The following is a 12,767-nucleotide window of genomic DNA, read 5'->3' on the forward strand; positions in this document are numbered from 1 at the left end:
TTCCGCCATTCATGGTTTTGGGGTGTGACAGATTGGTATCAGAGCATTGTTTATATTTAATTGAGTGTATCAACCCATAAAAGATATACGAACTATAAACACAGGCGGGATTAAAATACTCTGATGAATAGTTTATACTTTTAAATAATAAAATATTTAACGAAGTATACATACCTGCATTCATACTAAAATCAGTGTCACTAGAAAGCTTTAAGATCAAGAGATGAACCTTTTTTAAGATATAGGCCATGATGAATTATACCCTTTAGATAGCGTAGTACCCTTTTTAATGCCTGCCAATGAATATTTGAGGGAGAGTGCATAAATTTGGCTAACCGGTTAACTGCAAAGGAAACATCGGGCCTTGTGAAGGCCAAGTATTGCAAGGAACCTACCAACTTTCGGTAAGGAGTTGGATTAACACTTGGTGACCCGTCCATGGAGTAGAGAACAATGGAAGAATGTAGGGGTTAGCCACCTCTTTAGCACCATCCATATGAAACTGAGTTAGGAGATCTTGGATATGACGGTGTTAAGTAAGGAATAGACCATTAGTAGTAGGAATAACTTCAATGCCAAGAAAATGGTGTAGAGGACCCAAGTCCTTGATGGAGAAACGACTAGCTAATGTATCAATGAATTGATCAAGAAAGACATTGTTGTTGCCTGTGAGTACTATGTCATCAACATAGACCATAAAGATGCACAAGATATTGTCATGATTATAGATAAAAAGGGATGCATCAGCCAAGGATTTTCGAAAACCACAAGTAAGAAGGAATGATGTCAACTCAATGTACCATGCCCGTGGAGCTTGTTTCAGACCATATAGGGATTTTCGGAGTTTGCAAACATGTGTGGGAAATTGAGGGTGAGTGAAACCCGATGGTTGAGTCATGAAGACGTCCTCATGGAGAGTCCCATGGAGGAATGCATTATTCACATCAAGTTGGCGTAAGGGCCAGTTGTGTGAAAGAGCTAGAGATAGAATGACTCGAATAGTCACAGGTTTGGCGACCGAACTAAAGGTATCAAAGTAGTATTTCCCATGTTGTTGTAGATAGCCTTTTGCAACCAAGCAAGCCTTGTACTTGGAAATTGTACCATCTGAGTTTAGTTTAACTTGAAAAACCCATTTACAACCAATCAGATTATGAGTTCCATGTGGTACTAATTCCCACGTTCCATTCTACATGAGTGCATTGAATTCTTGATCCATTGCTTTGAGCCACTCAGGGTCTTTGAGATCTTGAGTGTGTACACCCAAAGTCTGGAAGGCCAAGAAAGGAAAGAAAACCCTATTTTTAAAGGGTGACTCGGCGAGTCCGAGCGGGATCCGGGTCGACGAGTAAGTGACCAACTCGGCGAGTCGGCCAAGGGGACTCGGTGAGTATGGTTTGTGCGAGGAAAACCCTAAAATCTGGACTTGGAGCCTATTTAAACGCCTCATTCTCTCCCCTAGGGTTCCTGTATTGCCTCTCTAACCCAGAACACCAAACCCTAGCCACCATATCCATTATTTGAGCCATTTGTTGCCTTGAAGGGTGCATCAAAGCTTGGAGAAGGAAGAAGGAACTTGGAGGAGCAAGAAAGGACTATAGATTTGGGATTGTGAGTACATTTCTGCACATTTGGAGGTAATAAACTAGTTCTTGGACCCTTTTTGCACCTAGATCTATGTGTGGTTGTTGGGGGGTTTTTAGCCATAATGTTATTCATTTGAGTTAGAAGCCAGATCTGAAGTTGCTACTTCAGATCTAAGCATATTATGGTCTTGAGAAGCATAAAGTATCAGCCCTTGAGTTGATTATGGAGCCTCTTTGCCTTAAACCCTAGTTTATGGTGTATTTTCCCTAGATCTCCTTCTCTACACGTAAAGTTTGCAAATTTACGTGAGAAATAGGCTTAGGAAGGGTAGATCTACAGTTTGGAGTCCATGCATGACTCAAAAGCCCTCTGCATGTAAGGGGATTTGAATGGAATCGGCGAGTCCTTTGAGTGGACTCGGCGAGTCAGGTTGCGAAACCCCAAACCCTTCGAGTTGAGACTCGAATCAGTGAGTCGGGTGGAGACTCGGTGAGTTGGATAGGTCAGGACTCAGAAATCGATAGACTCGGCGAGTCATGGACTGACTCGGCGAGTCGAGACGTGAAAGGAAGGATTCTGAATATATGAACTCGGCGAGTTAGTAGGGTGACTCGGCGAGTAGGGTTGACCTGGAAGGTTGACCTTGACCAGGACTTTGACTTGGACCAGGGTTGACTTGGTTGTCTTTCGGGGGTCAGTTAGACTCAGTGTTGCATTGATATTGGTAGTTCGGGGAGCAAGGGGAGCAGGAGTTCAGTGAGTTGTCGGGCAGCATGTAACGACCCAATTTTCATGTCCGAAAATTTCATTTTAAAATATTACTTTAGAAAACATTAATAGATAAAAACATTTTTTGATCACACCATAACACATCGCAAACCATGTTTTAAAAAGTCAAACCATACATCCCATCAAAATATCAGAGTACAATCCCAGTGAATCTCGTAAATGCGGAAACCAGAGTGTGTGCATGATGTGCCGCTACCACGCCGGCTCCTTCCCCTTCGGTGAAGAGGTACCTGAAAACAAAACTGTAAACGTAAGCACAAAGCTTAGTGAGTTCCCCCAACATACCAAATACCATACAAACACATAACATACGTACTGCCAGGCTATTCTGGGGTGCCTGACTACCCGGTACGGCCATTCTGGGGTGCCGACCTACCCATACGGCCATTCTGGGGTGCCGTCCTACCCGTGTCAAGCCATTCTGGGGTGCTGACTACCCATGTCAAGCCATTCTGGGGTGCTGACTACCCATCGGTCCTAACAACCGATCCTCGGGGACTGGTCCCCTCCTGCTACCTCTATCGCATAATATAACAGGCCAACATACAAACATATCATCACATACTGTCAGACGTTTCTGGGGTATCTGACTACTCTGCGGTCCTAACAACCGAACTCTACTACTATCGCATATAACGTATCATGATAGCATATAACATATTAGGTAATAGCAAACCTAGATGATATCACAAAGACAATCATCTATCATACGTCCCCTACTGGTGGGCCGGCATTGTGGCCTTAGACCCACCACTACTGGAAGGTAACTCACCTCAAAGTAGCTGCTGAACTGATCGGGAACTAACTGACTGCTGCTGCTCCGGAAATCCTCCGGCTACAATTCCCACAACATACTCAATCAAACACTGTTAACTGTCCTTTGGTAAAATGACCATTTTACCCCTGGTCTAGCTCTAAGTCAATGTCAGAGTCAACTTTCAGTTGACCCGACTCGCCGAGTTGGCTCTCCAACTCGTCGAGTCCCTATCAGACGATTGTCCTGAGTCCCTGTTTCTACTCGTCGAGTTAGGCTATGACTCGACGAGTTCATCTTCTAGACTGACGTTCAACCTCTTCATCCTACTCGCCGAGTTGTATGAACAACTCGTCGAGTTCGTCTTCATCCGAAGAACACTTATGCTAAGACCCGCCGAGTTGTATGAATAACTCGCCGAGTCCGTTCTTGATCTATGAAGATTGCCTTGGACTCGCCGAGTCAGGGCATTGACTCGCCGAGTCCTATCATGAGTGAGTTCAGCTTCCAACTCACCGAGTCACCCCCTGTGACTCACGGCTCAACTCGATACATCATAAAGGGACCAATTCAGTGACTCGCGACCAGACTCGTCGAGTCACATATACGACTCGCCGAGTCGCAGCCATGCATCCATCAAATACACCGATTTGCTCGATTCCAGTCCATGCCATTCACAGATCTGGGCTTCTAGGACACAAATCACACGTAAAGTTTCCAACTTTACGTGTAGATATTCACCAATATAGATTTTAAGGCTCAAAGTGCACCAAAAGAGGTAGATCTAGGGCTTTCATGCAATATGACCCCATAAAGGCATTAGATCCAAGCTCCAGGGACTAAATCATGCCTAGATCTAAAGGCTAAAAACTTATTACAACCCACAAAGCACAAACAAGCTTGGGGAAGAGCCCAAGAAGGACTCCTATGAAGCTAAAAGAGATTACAAGCTTAAAAACAGAGGGGGAACGAGCTATACCTCAAGGAAAACGTTGAGATGACACAAAGATGCCTGGTCTCCTTCTCCTCTTCTTGATCTACTCTTCTTTCTCCTCAAAATCTTCAAGAACAATCCAAAACACTTCAATCTCTCAAGGAAATAAGGGTATAAACGAGGTTGGGAGCTCTGGGGGTGAATGGGGACGAGTTTGGGGCGGAATGAGGGTTTAAATAGGGTGCAAACCCTTGAAATTTAGGGTTTCATCCAGCAGCGGTGACTCGCTGAGTCCGGGATATGGACTCGCCGAGTCGCCAACTTAAACGTGTCCTGAGTCTCGTCCCTACTCGGCGAGTCGGACCTATGACTCGCCAAGTCCAAAGCTAAAATAGGGAAATACTCAAATAAAATTCACATACCGGAAACCAGGTGCTACAAATCTCCCCCACTTATTTTAGACTTTGTCCTCGAAGTCTGCTGCTCGATCCTGAAACAGCTCGGGGTAATGCTCCATCATCTCGTCCATCAGCTCCCAAGTCCATTCCGAACCCTTGCGGTGCTGCCATTGCACCTTCACTAGTTCTACCCTCTTGTTCCTCAAAGCCTTTGACTTCCTGTCGAGTATTGCGACTGGGCGCTCAATGTAATTCAAGCTGTCATCAACCTGAATATCCTCCAATGGTACTACCGCTGAATCGTCCACCAGGAACTTCCGTAGCTGCGAAACATGGAAAGTGTTGTGGATCTGACTGAGCTCGGCTGGCAGATCCAGCCTATACGCCACCTTGCCCACCCGGGCTACAACCCTGAACGGCCCGATGAATCTTGAGCCCAACTTGCCCCGCTTCCTGAATCGAATGACGCCTTTCCAAGGCGACACTTTCAGGAGAACCATATCCCCGACTTGGAACTCCAAGTCGGATCGACGCTTATCGGCGTAACTTTTCTGCCGACTCTGAGCAGTCTGAAGTCTGCTCCGAACCTGCTGGATCCTCTCTGTCGTCTCTAGCACCACCTCAGTGCTTCCCATGACTCTCTGGCCAACTTCACCCCAACATATCGGGGTTCTACACCTCCGCCCGTACAACATCTCGAACGGTGGTCGGTCAATACTTGCGTGATAGCTGTTGTTGTAGGAGAACTCAGCTAAAGGAAGATAGGTATCCCAGCTACCACCGAAATCCAACACACACGCCCGCAACATGTCCTCCAAAGTCTGGATGGTCCGCTCACTCTGACCATCTGTCTGCGGGTGAAAGGCGGCGCTAAAATGCAATCGAGTGCCCAACTCGTCATGAAACTTCTTCCAAAATCTGGAAGTGAAACGTACATCCCTATCCGAGATCACCGATACCGGCACCCCGTGCCGCGCCACGATTTCCCTGATATAGATATCGGCCAACTTCTCGGCCGATATGCTCTCCTGAATCGGAATAAAGTGAGCACTCTTGGTCAGTCGGTCCATGATGACCCAAATCGAATCCACTCCACGCGCGGTTCTGGGAAGCTTTGTAATAAAATCCATGGTGATATCTTCCCATTTCCACAGTGGAATGTCCAACGGCTGCATCTTCCCATGCGGTCTCTGATGTTCGGCCTTGACCTTCCTGCAGGTCAAGCACCGCTCTACGTACCATGCCACATCCCGCTTCATGCAGGGCCACCAATAGTTCAGACGAAGATCCCTATGCATCTTCGTCGCCCCGGGATGGATAGAGAATCGGGACTTGTGCGCCTCATCCATCAAAATCTGGCGGACGCCCCCGTGATACGGCACCCACACCCTATGGTGTAGTGTCAATAGACCCCGACTATCATAATCAAAAGAGGATACCTGACCTACCACGCGCTCGCTCTTCCGATGCTCCTCCTTGATAGCCTCCTGCTGAGCCTCCCGAATTTGCTCCAATAGGGGAGTCACTACGGTCATCCTCAGGCATACGTCCCTGATCGGCGCCGCCTTGCGGCTAAGCGCATCGGCCACCACGTTGGCCTTCCCCAGGTGGTAAAGGATCTCGTAATCATAATCCTTCACCACATCCAACCACCGACGCTGCCTCATGTTCAGATTCGGCTGGTCCATGAGATACCTCAGACTCTTGTGGTCCGTGTAGATGGTACAACGAACCCCGTAGAGGTAATGTCGCCAAATCTTGAGGGCGAAGACCACAACCCCCAACTCCAAATCGTGCGTCGGGTAGTTCGCCTCGTGGGGCTTGAGCTGCCTCGAAGCGTAGGCAATGACATGCCCCCTCTGCATCAGAACTGCGCCCAACCCCGAAATGGACGCATCACAATAAACCACAAAATCCTCTACGCCCTCAGGCAGGGCTAAGATCGGCGCCTCACACAATTTCTGTCTCAGCGTCTCAAACGCAACCTGCTGCTCGGGTCCCCACCGAAAGACCACGACTTTCTTCGTCAGTCGTGTCAGGGGTACGGCTATCTTGGAGAAATCTTGGATAAATCTCCGATAATAGCCCGCCAATCCTAGGAAACTCCGAATCTCAGATGGAGACTTCGGAACCTCCCATCTCATCACGGCCTCAACCTTGGCCAGATCGACCAGAATCCCGTTCTGGTTGACGAGGTGCCCAAGAAACTGCACCTCGCGCAGCCAGAACTCGCACTTGGAGAACTTGGCATACAAGCTCTCCCTCCTCAGGGTCTCCAACACCTCCCTCATATGCTCCTCATGCTCCTCCTGGATTTTGGAATAAACCAGGATGTCATCGATAAAGACTATCACAGACCGATCCAGCATCGGTCTGCAAACGCGGTTCATGAGATCCATGAACGCGGCAGGAGCATTGGTGAGCCCAAACGGCATCACCACAAACTCATAGTGGCCATAACGTGTCCGAAACGCGGTCTTCTGCGTATCCTCCTCCCTGACCCTCATCTGATGATAACCCGAACGCAAGTCAATCTTGGAGAACCAAGATGCTCCTTGAAGCTGGTCAAAGAGGTCATCAATCCTCAGGAGTGGGTAACGGTTCTTCACCGTCACCTTATTCAACTCCCAGTAATCTATACACATCCGATGCGACCCGTCCTTTTTCTTCACAAATAGAATCGGGGCTCCCCAAGGCGAACTGCTCGGACGAATAAATCCCTTGTCCAGCAGCTCTTGCAGCTGCGTAGACAACTCCTGCATCTCGGGAGGGGCCAACCGATACGGTGCTTTGGCTATCGGAGCCGCACCGGGAATAAGATTGATCCTGAACTCTACCTGTCGCTCTGGAGGTATCCCAGGTAGTTCCTCCGGGAAAACATCTGCAAAATCTCGAACCACCGGGACCTCGCTCACGGTCGCCTTACCCGCCTCCCGAGTATCCATCACATACGCGACATATCCCGCGCATCCCTGCTGGAGATAACGCCTAGCCCTCGCTGCTGAACATACAGTGGGTCCACACTGTGGCCGTTCGCCATGAATCACTAACTCTCCCCCGCTTGGGGTCCTGACTCGCACTAGCTGCTGCGCGCAATCTATCACTGCCCCATTAGGGCTCAACTAATCCATGCCAATAATCACCTTGTTCCCACGCAATGGAATGGGAACCAAGTCTACCAGGTAACGCTCCTCAAACAGTCGCAGAACGCAATCTCGAAACACCATCGATGCTTGCACCGATCGATCGTTAGCAATCTCTACCTCTAACGGGCAATCTAACTCGCCTAAAGTCTCATGAAACCTCTTGCTAAGTGCAAGAGAAACGAACGATCGGGATGCACCCGAGTCGAACAATACCTGAACTGGGATGCCATTCACATGGAATGATCCTAATACATATATATAAACACGGAGCACATATCAATATCATAACAACATAAAACATAAGATAGAAGGAAAGAATCATACCCGTCACCACATCGGGCGCGACGCGTGCCTCCTCTGTAGTCATCTAGAATGCTCGGCTCCTCACCACCGGAGCCTCTGCCTTGCCCTGACGGCCATCCGTGATCCGCAGGGTCGCTGGAGCTGGCGCCTTTACTAGCGCTGAAACTGTCAACATGGGGCAATTGACCTTCTTATGGCCCCTCTAGTTGCAGTGGAAACACAGCAACTCCGATGTCTGAACAACTGTCGCAGGAGCAGTGCAATCCCTACTGATGTGCCCAAACTTGCCGCACTTGTAGCAGCCTGACGATCCCATCCTGCACGCCCCCTCGTGCGGCCTGCTGCACTTCCTGCAGCGGCTCGGTCCTGACTGGCCTTTCGGCCTCCCATCTGATCCCTTGGGCTTCTTCCCCAAAGCCCCTCCTGCCTGTCCCTCCTCAGATTTCCGTTTCCGGATGTGCTCCAAATCTATCTCCCTCTCCTTTGCCCTGGCGATCATAGAGTCCAAGGTAGGGCAAGCCGAAAAGCTAACATGCTCCCGGATGTCAGCTCGAAGCATATCGTGATAACGAGTCCTCCTCATATCCTCGTCACCAGCATACTGGGGCACCAACAAAGCCCTCTCCCGGAACTTGGCGGTGATCTCCGCCACAGTCTCCGTCGTCTGTCTCATATCCAGAAACTCCCTGGCCAGCTGCTGAAGCTCGACAGCTGGCGCAAACTCTGCCCTGAACCTGGTCACAAAGTCCGACCAGGTCATAGCCTCGATAGCTGAGGCTCCCAACGAGTCACCCACTGACTCCCACCAATCCCGGGCTCGGTCCCGTAAACACCCCGCTGCGTATCTCACCTTCGACTCCTCGGGGCAGAAGCTAGTCAGCAGTGCAGACTCGATGTCTGCAATCCATCGCCTGGCAGCAATGGGGTCCTTTACCCCATGGAAATCCGGCGCACCACTGCCCCTAAAGTCCTTGAAGGACAGTGTGCGTGACCCCGACTGGCCAGATGCCAAATCGCTCCTGAATGCCCGTAGGCGATCCTCCATCAACTCCATGATCCCTTCCTTGATTGACCCGAAGATAATGGGAGTCAACTCAAGGATGCCCCTGGTGATCTCTGACGCGATGAACTCGCGTAGTCCCTCATCTATCGGCTCGGACCCTGATCCCGAACCTGACCCTTCTCCAGAACCACCGTCCACCGGCCTCGATCAAAGTACCACCATTCTGCAATATGTCACAACAATCATTACATATACTGGTGCTCCCTGAGGAATCATAACTACTTACAAGTTCCCTGGTCTTGTCTTGGCCTTCCTTGGTTCGGGTACGGATCCTCTGCTTTCAGTAGTACGGGCCCATACTACCTTCCACATCTATCCGTACCTTCTTCAAGGACTGCCTCGACCCCACTAGATCCCTTACACTAAGGCTAGTTACTACTATACTCATTCCCGGCTCGCCCTAGGGAAATCTCCGGCTCTACCCGATTCAATCCTCAGCTGCTGCAGGCCTCCTTGTAATGCCAATTAGCCATCATCCGTACACCATCACATGCGGCGAGACTCAGATAATCCTTCGAGTACCCGACTCATCCCTACAACGGTTGGACTCAAACAAGAGCTGCGCGGTAGGATTAAATCCGGTACTCTAAGATTATTCAACTCTGATCACATGTGGTGTGACGTATTCGCCTAATGGCTAATTCCCATTATTCGGAGTCCCACTTAGCACGAAGCAAGCAACATTCGGACAAGGAAAAACGACTTCAAACAATTCCGCTCTCATAGAGAGGAACTGAACTAGCACACCGTGTTAGCTTATACTACCAGGCAAACCCTAACAGGCTACCCTACCGCTGTCTACACTATACAAGCATGCAATTCACATATAGATAGTGTAACGCCTGTGTTTCTGGGCTTGCCATTTTTAGCAATGTAATAGTCTAGGTTAACCTTTGTAACTAAATTTGAAATAATAAAAATGTATTATTTGTGAATTATGTGATTTATGTGTTTATTTTCTTGATTTTTATAATTTAATGAATTAAGAATAAAATAAGCGTCAAAATTAAAGTGTGAGATAAGCCTGGCATGTTTGCATAAAGTTGTAGTGGTTGAAACAAGGATTCCGGAGATATAAGGAATGCCAAAATCCGAGTTATAACGAAGAAGTTATGACCTGTCGAAGTTTCGAGACAGAACCGGTACGACGCCGAGTGACGTAAAATATGAATTTAAGATAGAGCGATATTTAGCCTTAGCGATCTAAACGAAAGTCGTAGATTTCGTTAAACCGAGAGCGTGCATAAAAGGAACGCCCAAATCTGACTTCGTATGAGGAAGTTATGATTTTTCTAAGTTTCGACTTAGCAGTATGCAGCCCGAATACTCGATTTGAGATCGAGCGGTTTTTAGCCGAAACAATCTAAATGAGAATCGAAGATCTCATTGTTAGTAGCGAAACGATGAAAAGTTAGGCGAGAACGGACGTCAGACGAATAAGTTATGAATTTATAATGAAGTTTTTCTGTCCCGGCCTTCTAAAAATAAATAATAAAAACAGAAGTCAAAATTAGCCGACGGAGTCTAAATGAAAGTTGTAGAGTATGGTCTGACCTCCGCGTGGATATAAAGAACGTCAAAAACGGAGCTTGTATGCGAAAGTTACGCAATTTAGAAAATTGACAAGTCAATTACGCCCCGCGTAATTTGAGTACGCCCCGCGTACTCAGTCGGATGCAACTTGTCTGACCAATACTCGAGTGCCACCAGTCGACGCACGCAGTGACGTCAAAGTACGCCCCACGTAACCCGAGTACACCCCGCGTAATGAGTACGCCCCGCGTAATTTGAGATTATGCCCCGCGTAATCCCAGACCCAGCAGCCTATAAATAGAACTCGAATTCAGCCATTTTCTCTTGTTTAAACTCTTCCATCTCTCTAAGTTTTGCCTCGTTTTGCGTGCCGTTTATACCCCGAAGCCCCGGTAATATTCCTGAGCCCCGAAGCAAGATCCGAAGCCCCGAGAATCCTGAAGAGCGTTATTCCCGAGCCGAAACGCTGCCCGCGAGGAGCCCGGTTTTGTGAAGATCTTCCAGATCTACGGAGAAACACCTCTTCTGCAAGCCGTAGTGCTGCCCGATCATCTTCTGATCAAGTGAGTGTGTAGTTACTTTCATTCCAACACAATATTATGAAGTATTTTATATAAAATACGTGCTATGTGTATATATTTTGTTGTTATATATGTGAATGTATATCCACTCTCTTCTATCTTATAGATCTGATTATTCCTCTATGAAATACGTGTTATGTGTGTGTGCCTCATCTGTTATGTGAAAAATGTTTTGATTGAGCATGCTCTACAGGTTTTGAAACTACGTATGAAAATGTATATTTTATCTACTAATATGTTGGGTAGAATATGGGTAGATAGTTGGTGTGTAATAAACAGATGAGAGGCCTCGATGTTGTTTTGATCGAGTCATCTAGCGGAATTTAGATGACGACCACAGACTTTTCTAGACAGTCCAGTGGAACGCTAGCAAGCTCATAACCTGTAGGTGTTAATGAACTTGGGTGTTCATTCGCTGTATTCCATCCCCCCCATGGTTGCCTTATTTGACTTATATTGCTGAGGAACCCCCAAAGCATGTGTAGTCGCCCTGATGAAATATTCTTAGACTAGGTCCCTTGTGTTAGTTATTTTAGGGACATAAAGTGAGAATAACGGGAATGGGTAACTGGGTTATTGTTGGTTGATAATAATTAATTTAATTATTTATTGTGGGTTGAAAACCCTATATGCTCACCAGGCTCCCAAGCCTGACCCACTCAGTTTTATTTTTATTACAGGAAGTGGCGCAAGAGCTTAAGATGGGCGAACATCAAGTTGTTTTGCTTACAAGTCTGTATATGTATATATTTATTGAATGACTTGTAATGCTATCGTTTATGCTTTATGATCTGTATCGGAACATGACATCCTGACTTTTGATTATGAAATGAAATCATATTTCTTTATGAAATGTTTTGATAAATATCTATTTTATCATGTTTTGTTTTTGGGAACAAATTACGCATCTCTTTTAAAATTAAAAGGATTTACTCTGAAAATTATTTTAAAAAGCATAAATGAAATCGGTCTTTTCGGGCCGAGATTTTGGGGATGTCACAGTTGGTATCAAAGCGTTAGTTTAAGCGAACTAGGAATTTTTAGGATTTCTAGACTTAAACTTAGAATGCTAAGTGGAATTTTGAGATGTGTGTCTGTTATGTTTTAGACACGAGCACTAGTTTATTTTAGGAATGTTGCCTAAAAAGCTTTATGTGCTAAATGTTGTATGTTGCCATATATGATATTATTTGTTTGGATCTATGGTCTGTTGCCGACCGGATCTAGAAACTTTATGTGTGTAGGATTCTAAGCGTACGTCTACGATATTAGAACTAGCATGTAAACGTTTCGGAGTGATAAGGATGATTTGAATATCTATCGTGAATAAGGATCTAATTTCACCTTATTCGGTGTGTAGATCAAAAATGGTGAGAACAAGAAGTGGAGTTGGAAATGCTGATGAAAACAGGAATCAACCACCAGTGATTGAACAAAGACCTATTGTAGCAGCAGCACCTGAGCCAATAACCATGGCTGGTGTGCAATTGATGATTCAGACAATGTTGGATCGTCAGATGGAGGAAACTATACGGTTGCTTCAACAAAATCGTGAAGAACTGTCGATTCGTGTGGAAGAGCCTGAATTAAATGAAGGACACTCGGAAGGTGGAAACTTCAGTGGATCAGTTGGTCAAGCCAACCCACCGATAGTTAGGCAAGATAACCGCGATGGAAGG

Source organism: Lactuca saligna, chromosome 2, assembly GCF_052625555.1.
Source record: "Lactuca saligna cultivar CGN05327 chromosome 2, ASM5262555v1, whole genome shotgun sequence".
Classification (NCBI taxonomy): domain Eukaryota; kingdom Viridiplantae; phylum Streptophyta; class Magnoliopsida; order Asterales; family Asteraceae; genus Lactuca; species Lactuca saligna.